The sequence below is a fragment of the Dipteris shenzhenensis genome, chromosome 17, assembly GCF_047967505.1.
Source record: "Dipteris shenzhenensis isolate YYH24624 ecotype China chromosome 17, Dip_SZ_1.0, whole genome shotgun sequence".
In the NCBI taxonomy this organism is placed as follows: Eukaryota; Viridiplantae; Streptophyta; class Polypodiopsida; order Gleicheniales; family Dipteridaceae; genus Dipteris; species Dipteris shenzhenensis.
In genome coordinates, this window is record NC_141612.1 from 19,543,233 (window position 1) to 19,555,299 (window position 12,067).

At 41.7% G+C, this 12,067-nt stretch overlaps 1 protein-coding gene across 5 annotated transcripts in view; it reads left to right on the forward strand.

Annotated features, from left to right (window-relative positions):
* LOC147891813 (zinc finger (CCCH-type/C3HC4-type RING finger) family protein) overlaps positions 1-1,888 on the forward strand; it is a 49,344-nt gene extending 47,456 nt beyond the window's left edge. For 3 of the 5 annotated variants that reach the window (XR_015542461.1, XR_015542459.1, XM_087388329.1), the window contains one exon: positions 1,388-1,888. The gene's annotated coding sequence lies outside the window, so the exon portion shown is untranslated. The remainder of the gene's footprint in view (positions 1-1,387) is intronic. The other 2 variants (XR_015542460.1, XM_087388330.1) reach the window with 1 other exon arrangement.
* Positions 1,889-12,067: the final 10,179 nt, after the last annotated feature.

A 12,067-nucleotide genomic window follows, 5' to 3' on the forward strand; every position in this document is an offset into this window, starting at 1 on the left:
ATCTCCCCTCCAATTCTCTCCCCGACCATTCCATTTGTTGGCCAAGCTGATGTCCAATCTGCAAAAGAGTGCTTTAGATGATGCCGCCAAAATCTGAGCTTGTGCAACTGCTGATGTAGAAGACATAGGATGGAAAGACATCCCTGTGCCACTCGTGGGTGCTACCATTGATGCAGGCACTAGTTATGCTGAGTAGCCTCCATTTACATGACTGCCTAGCAAAGTTTCATCAGTCCGTGCCTCTTATCCCTTCTCCTTATGTTGAGACCTGCTTAATCCCTATCCTATCCACTAGCAATATCAAGGTGGTGGCTCTATATGCCATGAAGTCTACAATCTTATGCCTCCTGGAGTGGCTAGGATTGTTACCATATGAACTACAGATGCTGCACATATACGAATTGGAGCCACTGAACATGTTTTTGATAATTTTGTCACAATAGCTTGTTGCGGTGGACAAAGCTGTGAGGTTGTATATGTCAGTTTTTTCAAGCTGCCCCTCGAGATACGGGCTCGACTCCTTGAATTGTAGCCTGGGTTTTGTTCTGGGCATATATGGGTCCTTTTTTCAATTGTAGATATACAGGCTATGTATTTTTCCCTTATGGCACACTCGCGGGGGAGAGGGAGGGGGGGGGGGGGGGCTGCATTCTGCTGGTATGTTTTAAGAAAAAGGGCAGGTAGGGTAGTGTCATAGCTCTGAAAGACATGTGAAGGTTTATGATAGATATGAGTCTTTGGTAAAGCCTCTAGCAGTTCAGGGAAAAATTAAGACCTTTAGGAGGGCTAGTATAGGAAAATGGTGTAGCACTGTATGGCCCTGTGGGCGGTTTCTTGCAGGCTGCTGAGCAGGTGTCTGTGTGCTGCATCTAAGTTGAAGACAGTGGAACAGAATATGCCGAGAGAGAGAGAGAGAGAGAGAGAGAGAGAGAGAGAGAGAGAGAGGCCAAAAGAGGAGCAGGAGCTAGAAGTAGATTAGGAGGATAATGTGTCAAATCAATAGCTGAGTACAACAGAATGGATGTTTAGCATTTTGAGTTCTCCCTCATATCCTCATTTTGAGCCCCTAGTTGCTAAATGTCCGCTAATGCTAACCCCAATAACGTAGCATATTTTTCTGCTACGTTACAGACAAAAGCAGTCAATGATGGTCACAATAGAATATATATATATCCTCTACTGATGAGCTGATACACTTCACTTGGAGAAGAAAAGATATTTTTTTGATTCTAGCCCTTTTGTCTGAAATTTTGCTGCAATCCCTGGAGACAAGTTTCCAGCTTGTTTGATTCTGGGGGCGTGAGTCTGTTAGTTCAAAAAGCATTCAAACACTTCTTAGTAAGAAATTACATAATTTTTCAAATAACATGATTATTTTTCCGTCCAGGTACTTGTCAACTAATGGTGTGCAAGCGGTGCTTTACAGATTTTGCAAGAGGCTGGCAGTGTCTTGAAGATCCCAGTCAAGAAAATTGAAAAATTCTCAGAGAGTTTTTAAAGTATATGAAACTCAAATGTCTTCTTTGAGTGTAAATCTTTTATTTCATGAACGCTAGCCTGAAGAATCAAGCTGTCAATGGGAATTGACACATCATTTCTCTCTATAAAGCTATCTTATGGCAGGATTTTGTATGGATATCATATACTTTAGTACTAGAAGATCATGAAGTCACCCGGAAGGAAATGGTTTCTTCTCAGCCTGCAATAATGAAGCCTTAATTGATGTTAGCGTGCTATAAACTTTGTTGTTAGTATCGGGTGTCAGGATCATCTCTTTCCAAAAGTTTCTAGCAATGAAATTCCCAAACAAAAAGGAATTTGTCTACTGTGAATGGAAGACCATTCAAACATTGTCTGTACTTCTAGAATAAATTATGTGAACCTCAACATCGTGGCTGTTAAAAGCTTCAGTTGAGAGCATGTATTTGTTTCTAAATCAAATGATAAAAATGGGTGTTGGAGTTGTTCCCTTTTCATTGGGGATACACCATTTAACCATTTGCTCGTTTTTGCATGTGGGTATGTAACACTAGAATGATTAACCATAGGTAGGAATTCTCCCTTCCGTCCTCCCTCCCCCCCGTCCCCCCGTCTTTTTTCCTTTACCTTTTCTCAGTAAGTGGTAGCCTATTGTGTGGAAAAAATTTGCCTCTAGTTTGACCTCCGTCTCATGCTCCCTAATAGAGTATTGGCTTTGTGTTGTAATATAAAAAGTTCTCCTCCCAATATTCACTGTCTTGCAGGCTACCATCATGTAACCAACTTGCAATAGATAGTATAGTCATTTGAGGGATTAACAATGTTAGCAAAAGGATGGTGTCCTGTTTTCCAATACAAGGATAGCTCGTTCAGGTGTTTGGTGTGGGTTCAATCTGTGGTTCATGCTTCCCACAAAGCACTGTACAAGGTAGGTCATTTGCTTCCAAGGCATCCATTTTTTCATCCATGGCTTTCTCCCATTTTTCTTTTCTCATGGCTTGCTCAAAAGAAGTGGGTTCTGGTTCTTGTATCACTTTGATCATATAGGCATAGTGAATGGTTGTAAATCCATCATATTTCAGCCTATCCAGAGAATACTTGACTCTTTGGTTTTTTACCAGCAATTCATGCATTACTTTTCTACTCTCTAAGAACCTTGCTTACTAGGATCAGGAAAGGAGAGAGAGGACTCTTTTAAAAGGAATGCATTAAAAACAATCAAGTATCAAGACTTCAGTCAAAATCCTCAAGGTTGTAGTATAGTAAAATTTCATTTGGGGTTTCAGAGCCTTGTTGGATAGGGGTATGGTAAAATGAAAACTTGTCTATGTAGCAATCCCTTGTCTAAAGACTCTTGGGTCCGAAGGCAATCCCATGTATGACCAAGAATCGACATTTGAGAGGATTTAGGGATATGCCATATTCTTTACATTTTATCAAAAATTCCTCTGATCCACTTTATTGAATGTATGTGTAAGGTCTCTAAGAAGACCGTGTAGAAATTGGTTGAGGAATGCCTTGAAAGCTGTTTACAATACCAATTGGAAAGTGGCCAAGGCATTGCATAGTCCAAATGACATGACTTTGCATGCAAAGATTTCTCATTTTGTTGCAAATGTTGTTTTTGTTGATCCTTAGGAGATATTTGCACTTAGTTGTATCCAATGGACCCTTCGAAGAAGCTAATAGGACCCCCCAATTGGTGAAAATATCATTAATTTGTATAGGAGAAAGTAAGAGGAGTGAAAAGGAAGGGCTCATAACTTAAGGTACAATGCAAAAATCAAAGATGTTTCTAGATTGGAGGTTCAAAGCTAAAAATCTACCGACTCTTCTTTTGTCTCATCGCTCTGTTCTTCCATCTTCTACGCGCTGAACCTCCATGTTCTTCCATTTGTCCCTTCCCTTGTCCCTTTCACCTGAGCTCCTCTCGGTTCTCCTCTCTCCACTTCCCCTTCCATATCTGTGCTCCCCTCGATCCTTCTCTCTCCGCTTCTCCTTCCATATCTCCGCTTCTCCTTTCGTATCACTCAGCCAAATCTACTGTCCACGTATTTTAAGTTTAGTTTCGCAAGCCTTTCGATTCCATTCAAGAGATTGTGGACCTTACATTGAAGAAGTCACAGCTTTTGTACAATCGAATTTTTTAATCGTCTCCTTGAAATTGTTCAACAGTTGTTGCTTAATTAGAATTTTTGAATCCCCAAGGAATTTATAGATGAAATTATAAACTTATTGCGACAAATTCCACGGAAATCCGATCTTGGAATGTAGGGATACATATTTTTTAAATTAAAGAGACCCATTAGAAGAAGCTATAAAGTGTTGACTTTGCTACTCATTCCAAAACTCCTTTTGTTAGTGATATATTTAATGGTGGCTGCATATTCTTAGCTTTACATTCTTCTTTGGCACAATTACGATTGGGGACGCCAGTCCCGATTCCAATAAAAGTGATACCTGATTGTTGTTTTTGGTTTCATTGATGTCCAATAAATTTCTAGCTCTTTATATACCATGGTGCCATACCTTGGTTTTGTTTTGTAGGGTCCACATGCCCTTTGGCACCGGTGGCACCTTTCCTTTCATTACCTTGTAGGACCAAGCCATACAATCCTTGTATTCCATCAGTTGCTTTTAATTCATTTCCCCTTGGACAACTAACATGGTGGAACGACAATGTAATGAAGGAGAAGTACAAAAAGATGCTGATTCTAATAATGTCTTCAATCAATGATGTAGCAATGCTAACAATAACAATCAATAATGATATTTTGGCAAACTAGATATGCCAAAGTATAATAGATGGGGAGATCTTGAAAGATTGCTCTCCAACCCTTTGACGTAGCATGCCATGCTGAGAGGGACCAATCGGATGAAACAAAATCGGCTTGGTTTCCCATGGTCCTCATTGGTGTGGTCTCTGGATGGTACCTAGACCTTGTAGAGAAAAGAGCCATGTGGGATCTTCTTTGTGATCAATTCTAAAGAATATTTCAACTCGAAGGTTACAAGTGCCCTCCAACTCATAAATATCTAGCAAGGCAAATAAGAGAAAGTTAGAACACACTTACGACAAATGAAGAGGTTGATAGCCAAGTGCGTACCCATCCTGATGACAAGTATTTAATTGCATGAAATTTTTGGACTCAAGAATCTTGTTTAAAATGAAATGAGGAAAGTCAATAGCTATGAGCATCACACGACGCTCATGAAACCACAATTGACATCGAGGGCGACATGGGGGAAATCTTTTGGCGAGCTTTTTAATGTGAGCTTTTTTACCATTTCCTTTGTTTTTGCGAGCTTTTTTTAGAAATCCATACATGTTTTTGTTATAAGAAAGATGGGGAGGTTAGAAAGAGGGGGAGAGAATATAGGATATGTTCATTTTCATAGCATGTGGGAGGGGTGGAAGAGTGTATACTATGCACAAGGGGAGGGGAGGATATGAGTGGCAGTAGGAGGCAAAAAATTATGGAAGATATGTCCATATTCAAAGTAGAAGGGAGGAACTATGGGAGATATGTACATTTTAAAAGTGTATAATTTGAAACTTTTGACCTCATATTTGGATTGCTCGTCGAATTCCGGTCATTTTGAGTACCAACATGACCATATTCTGATAAAAATTGGAAAAATGGTGTTTTTGTCATTTTGGCCTGTTTGGGGCCTGTTTTGAGTCAGCGCAGACTCAAAACAGGCCCCAAACAGGCCAAAATGACAAAAACACCATTTTTCCAATTTTTATTAGAATATGGTCATGTTGGTACTCAAAATGACCGGAATTCGACGAGGAATCCAAATATGAGGTCAAAAGTTTCAAATTATATACTTTGAAAATAAACAAATTTCCCACATGCTCTCCCTTCCCCTTTACATTTAGTAGATGAACATAACTTTCACATTCCTCATCCTCTCTCTCCTCTTTGCACTCCTCTTTGCATACCTTATAAGTTCCCCCTCTACGTTCTCCACTATGATAATGAATATATGTTCCAACTCCCCTTCCCTCCCTTCTCCATGCCACCTTACCCATGCGCCCGTCCCTCCCCCTTTCCTTTATCTCCCCTCCCCCCCCTCTCTCCTCTTAACTGCAACCACAACCCAAACTTTCAACCCACCCCACTCCATGACCCCCCCCCTCTCTCTCTCTTAGGTGAATGAAAAGCTCGCAATATTCATGAAAATTGAAAAAAAGCTCATGACAAAAAGCTCACCAAAAAATCACACCCGGGCGACATGACTAACTCACACACTAACAATGATGACCATAAATCAAGTCATCATGACAGTAAGTGTTTGAGGAAGGGAAGTACTTCCTCCAAGGATCACATCACTAAGGACCGAGTGGAATTCATGGCCTCAAGAGTGAAAGAAGAACTAATGAAGGCCATAGAGTAGAAGCTATGAGTCTTTAAGCCATGATACCCAATGGAGAAAATGTGTGGTGTCTACATTGTATGGCCAACCAGACTACAAATGAGTGCCCAATCCTAATAAGTAGACTCTACCCGCTAGAAGTGCCCCACCAACCACTAAGGTTAAAGCCTTGAAGTAGTGGGTAAGACAAGAACACAGGAGTGCTTTGAGGTAGATAGGATAACAAACGCAAGTGCTAGGTACCAATGCCACGTAGTGTGGACACACTGATTAAACCCATCACCAACCAAAGGCCAACACATCTATATGCACTTCATTCCTAATTGGAAGGTGCTGCATTAGCCATCATAATTAGTTGCATCATCACAATCTCAATTCGAACTTTATTAAGAAAATTCCCTACAATGTGGGAGAGCTTCAAGTGGTGGATTGAATTTGCACAAGGTCCCTCATCACTCGAGAGGAAGATAAAGATATCTCAGTCAAATTCAATGATAGGGACGACATAAAAAATTTCACTATCCCACTAGAACATAAAGGCTTTGGCCAATACCTTGCAATAATGGATGGTGAGGTAGAGGTAAACATCCTAGAAAAAGAGCTCTATGAAGAATGGGGAGGAATGACACACTCAACATACACCTAGTTGACCATACTAAGATGAAGCCACTAGGGATGTGTCAAAAAAATTTATTGGAGTTAGATTCACCATACAATTTACCATATTGGTGAGAGTGCTCTCAACGGAAGCAAGAATGGAAGAAGGAGAGAGAGAGACAGAGAGCCACACAAGTTTGGTGGGTGCAGAACCACCCTAATCTTCTTTTTCATTCATTTATATATGTGTTTGAGTATTGTACATAACCGGGGTAAAGGCACAGTGACCTTTAACCCCCACAACCTCCCACTTAAAGGACAATGTGCCTTTAAGGGAGAACAACCAGTGAGCATACTATCCAATGCCCATCAATACACGACAATACTTAAATCGCTGACTAGGTAGACTCTTCGTCAGCATATCTGCAGGATTATCATCTGTATGAACCTTGACAAGCTCTATGCGCTTGTCCTCAAGTACCTCCCTGATGAAATGGTACGTGACCTCAATGTGTTTGGTCTTTGCATGAAAGACCGGATTCCGTGCTAGCTGAATAGCACTCATGGAATCACTATGCAATGTCGGTACACCTGTATGAATCCCCAAATCTCCCACTAGCCGATCAAGCCATATAGCCTCCTTGCAACCCTCTGTGGCTGCAACATACTCAGCCTCTGTGGTAGACAAAGCAATGCACTTCTGTGCGCGAGACATCCACGACACTGCACCACCTGCAAAGGTGAACACATAACCAGAAGTGGATCTCCTACTATCCACATGCCCTGCATAATCTGAATCTGTGTACCCAAGTACACGCATGTCTCCTTTACCAAAGCAAATGCACATCTCCTTGGTACCCTTCATGTACCTCATGATGCACTTAACTGCCTCCCAATGCCTCTTTCCTGGATTAGCCATATACCGGCTAACAACTCCCACTGCAAATGCAATGTCTGGTCTAGTAGCTATCATAGCATACATAAGACTCCCAACTGCTGATGCATAAGGAACCTTAGCCATCATGGCCCTTTCCTCATCTGATTTTGGACTATCTGTATGACTCAGTTTCACATATGGAGGCAATGGAGTACTCACTGCCTTCCCCCCCTCCATATTGAAACGCTGCAATACTTTTGTAACATACTCTTTTTGTGAAAGCCAAAGGAGTTTCCTACTCCGATCACGCGTGATGCGCATACCAAGAATATGACTTGCAAGTCCCAAATCCTTCATATCAAAGGCCTCATGCAACTTGGCCTTTAATGCATCTAGCTCATAAGTATTCTTGCTAGCCAATAGCATATCATCCACATATAGTGCCAGGATTATTAGGCTATTATCCTTAGTCCTTTTAGTGTAGAGGCAGTGATCAATTTCACTCCTTCTAAAACCCTGGGACCGAATGAAAGCATCAAACTTCTGATACCATTCTCTAGGTGCTTGCTTAAGACCATAGAGACTCTTCTTCAGCTTGCAAACTAAATGCTCTTTGCCCTTTTCTTCAAAGCCTTCCGGCTGCACCATGTAAATTTCCTCATGCAAATCCCCATGCAAGAAAGCTGTCTTGACATCCATTTGCATAAGCTCCATATCCTCTACTGCCACTAGTCCAAGCATGCATCTAAGTGTGGTCATCTTCACAACCAGAGAGAATATCTCATCAAAGTCCACACCCTTCTCTTGCTTGAACCCTTTAGCAACCAAACGGGCCTTGTACCTAGGCACATCATCACCTGTGACCTTCATTTTGTAGACCCATTTACATGGCAATGCTTTCTTTCCATGTGGCAAAGAAACCAAGTCCCAAGTCTTATTCTTCATAAGTGAACTCATCTCTGATTGCATAGCATACTCCCACTTGCGTTGATCCTCGTGCATCGTAGCCTCTCTGTAGCAAGAAGGCTCCTCGCAATCAGTAAGCATCACATAGTCTACCCCTGGAACAAACCTATCAGGCGGTCTAGACACTCTAGATGATCTTCTCAAGGGCATTTCAGCTTGCTGTCCCATTTGCATATCAGCCACATTTGGCTCATCATTTCCACCAATAGATGATCCATCATCTACCCTCGATTGTATACCTATGGAAGTACTTGGTGGCACCATTTCTTGCACATTTGGTGCATGGACAGCTTGCTGTCTATCAACATATGCAGGTGGATTCACATCCTGGAAAGTGATTCTCCTCATTTCCACATCCCTCATGGGTGCCTTATGCATCTTCTTCTCATTAAAGACCACATCATGGCTGCGTATGATCTTCTTTGCTTCTGGATCCCAGAGACGATAGCCCATCTCTCCACTTTCACCATAACCCAGAAAGATGCATTTCCTAGACTTAGGATCTAGCTTCTTTTGAAGCTCTTTTGGCACATGTGCATATGCCTCAGACCCAAATATACGCAAATGAGAGTAAGAGGGCTTCTTGCCACTCCATGCCTCTTCAGGAATACCACCATCCAAACTCTTACTAGGTGATCTATTGATCACATGCACTGCAGTCTTCATTGCCTCAGCCCAAAAACCACCAGAAAGACTTGCATTGGAAAGCACGCATTGCAACCTTTCTTGAATGGTACGGTTCATATTTTCTGCAATTGGATTTTGCTCTGGAGTACGAGGGGATGTAAGCTCCCTCTTAATCCCACGAGTATCACAGAAATGCTGAAAGTCAAGAGAGAGATACTCTCCACCATTATCAGTCCGTAGGCATTTAAGCGTTCTACCTGACTGATTCTCAACCAAGGCCAGCCATTTCTGAAATACCTGGAACACATCACTCTTCCGAGCTATAGCATAAGCCCACACTTTCCTAGTTGCATCATCAATGAATGCCACATAGTATTCAGCCCCGCCTAATGACCGTGTAGGCATGGGACCACATACGTCTGAATGCATCAAATCAAGCATTTCAAACTCTTTCTTTCCCCTTCTTTTATGGGCTGATTTAGTTTGCTTCCCATAGAGACAGTGCTCAGAAAATTCAAAATCAGAGAAACTCAAATGCGGTACATAACCCAAACGGCATAAGAGTTTCATTCCATTCTGGCTCATGTGCCCCAACCTGCAATGCCACAAAGCAGTGCTTGGCTGCTCGGTTATTGCAACAACATGATCAAATACCCCTGATACATGTAAGGGATACAAAGTCCCACACTTGGCACCCCTGGCCAAAAGCATAGAGCCCTTTTGAATTTTCCAACTCTGAAAGCCAAAAGTTGTGTGAAAACCAGCATCATCTGGCTGACCCACTGAAATAAGACTCTTGGTCAACTTAGGCACATGTCTCACATGTTTCAAAACAAATGCAGACCCATTTGCAAAAGAAAACTTTATCACCTGCTCCCACTATGTCACATGCATAGTCATTTCCAAGATGCACACAACTTGTCTTTCCACTATCATAAGTGGAGAACCATTCCCTATGGGGAGTAACATGGAATGAAGCACCAGAATCCAAAATCCAATCCTAGGAATATGCATCATCTGAAGTGGTAAGCAACTCTACAGATAAACTAGACATGAAGAGAACGTCATTGTCACTATCATGTGTGACTGCATTGATCTCCTCGATCTTCACTTTTTCTTTGTCCTCCCTTGGACTCTCTTCCTTTTGATTTGCACCCCAATTTGCATTCTTTTTCTTATCCTTTTGCTCTCTTTTCAGCTTGTAGCAATCCTTTTTCATATGGCCCTTCTTGCCACAATGGTAACACTCAATGTTCCATGCCCTGGATTTGCTACGAGACTTCCCTCTTTCTTGGGACTTCCCCCTGAACTGTGATCTGCCCCTTTGCACATTTAAGGCTGCATCCTACTTGTTGCCATCCATAGACTTCCGTCTAATCTCCTCGGCCAACAAGCTACCCACAACATCATCAAATTTCAGTACTCCACCAGGTGCAGAGTTACTGACAGCTGTACGGAAGGTATCCCATGAGGATGGCAATGAACATAAGAGAAATATTGCCTTAGTCTCCGCATCAAAATTCATTTTCTGAGCCTAAAGCTGGCTGAAAATAATATTGAATTCATTCAAGTGAGAAGCAATGGAGACCCCTTCCTTCATTTGCAGCTCAAACAACCTCTTCATGAGGTAAACTTTATTAGATGTAGTTTCCTTTTCATAAGTGGCACATAGTTTCTTCCACAAATCTTCCGTAGTCTGCTCATTTACTACTGTGAAATAAACTGACTCTGCAAGATGAAGTCTAATAGTAGACTTTGCTAATGCATCCAACTCATTCCAATCATCCTCAGACATATTTGCAGGCTTAGCTATAATACCTGCCAAGGGTTGAATTTGCTTCTTTTGAATAAGCACATCCCTTATTTGTTCTTTCCACAAAGAAAAGTTTGTCCCATCAAACTTTTTAATGTTGAAAAACTCCTTTTCAGACATGGAAGAGGATGCCATGATGCAAATAAAGCAAAATCCCAAATACTAGTGCCTCAAGAGAGAATCACACCAAATACCAGGTGCACCCAAATGTGTATGCCATAATAGAGTGAAATATCACCAAAATTCAAAGCTCAAAGCATCAAAAGATGCATCTGACTCATGTGCATATACTATGCATCCATATGAGCAAATCTGACCCAAAAGAAAATGCCAATAAGTGCCAAATGACTCAAGCATAAACACTGTCCACTAGCATATGCATCAATAATATCTCATCGAAGAGAGCATAGCACTATCAGTGCATCACCAACAATGTGTCAAAGCTGTCCCTCAGCATAAAATAGCATCCATGTGCAAAGCGTCCATAAAAAAATAGCATCCCACAAGGCAATTTGGGCCTATCAGCGCATCCAATAAGGACCGCAATGCATCCAAATGGCCTATAAATTGTGAAGACACGTTTTGAAAACTATCATTTTTTGTATAGATTTGATAAAATGTTATAGATGTATATTTTTTATATTAAAAATATGAAGGTACCTCCCACATATAGCACACGCCTTATGTGGGCATATAAGGCTTGAGCCTTATGTGTTGCTCACATAAGCCTTGAGTGTTATGTGGAGGGGGGTCTTTAAGTTGCCTCCACATAAGGTGCACCCCTTATGTGAGGAGAGGGTCTCTCCCCACATAAGATGTGCACCTTATGTGAGGGGAGACCCCCCACATAAGGCTTTATATTGTATTTTAACTCAAAATGAGCTATATGTCTTTTTAAAAGAAACTTGAGATGTGGTATCTTCATTTTGGTTTTTTTCAAGAATCATGCCTTAAGTGGGAATCCTTCTCCTAGAGACTAGCATGGGAACAATGAGGACGAAGAGAGGTTTAGCTCTCAATATATACATATTTATAAAATTTTGAACTCTCCCTCCAAAAACTCAATCTCTTATGTTGAAAATTTAAACAAAAAACAGCATAGGACTCCTACCCTCTCACTCCCTCTCCTCCCTCCTCATTTCGCTCGCCTCTCCCCTTCCCTCTCTCACTCACCTCCTCCCTCCTCCTCCTCCTCCCTACTCCTCCTCCTCCTCCTCCTCTCCTCCCTTCCTCCTCCTCCTCCTTTCACCCGCTCGCCCCTCTTAACTCTTGATCCTCCTCCTCCCTTCCTCCTTCTTCTCCTGCTTCCCTCTTTCTTCTCTCCT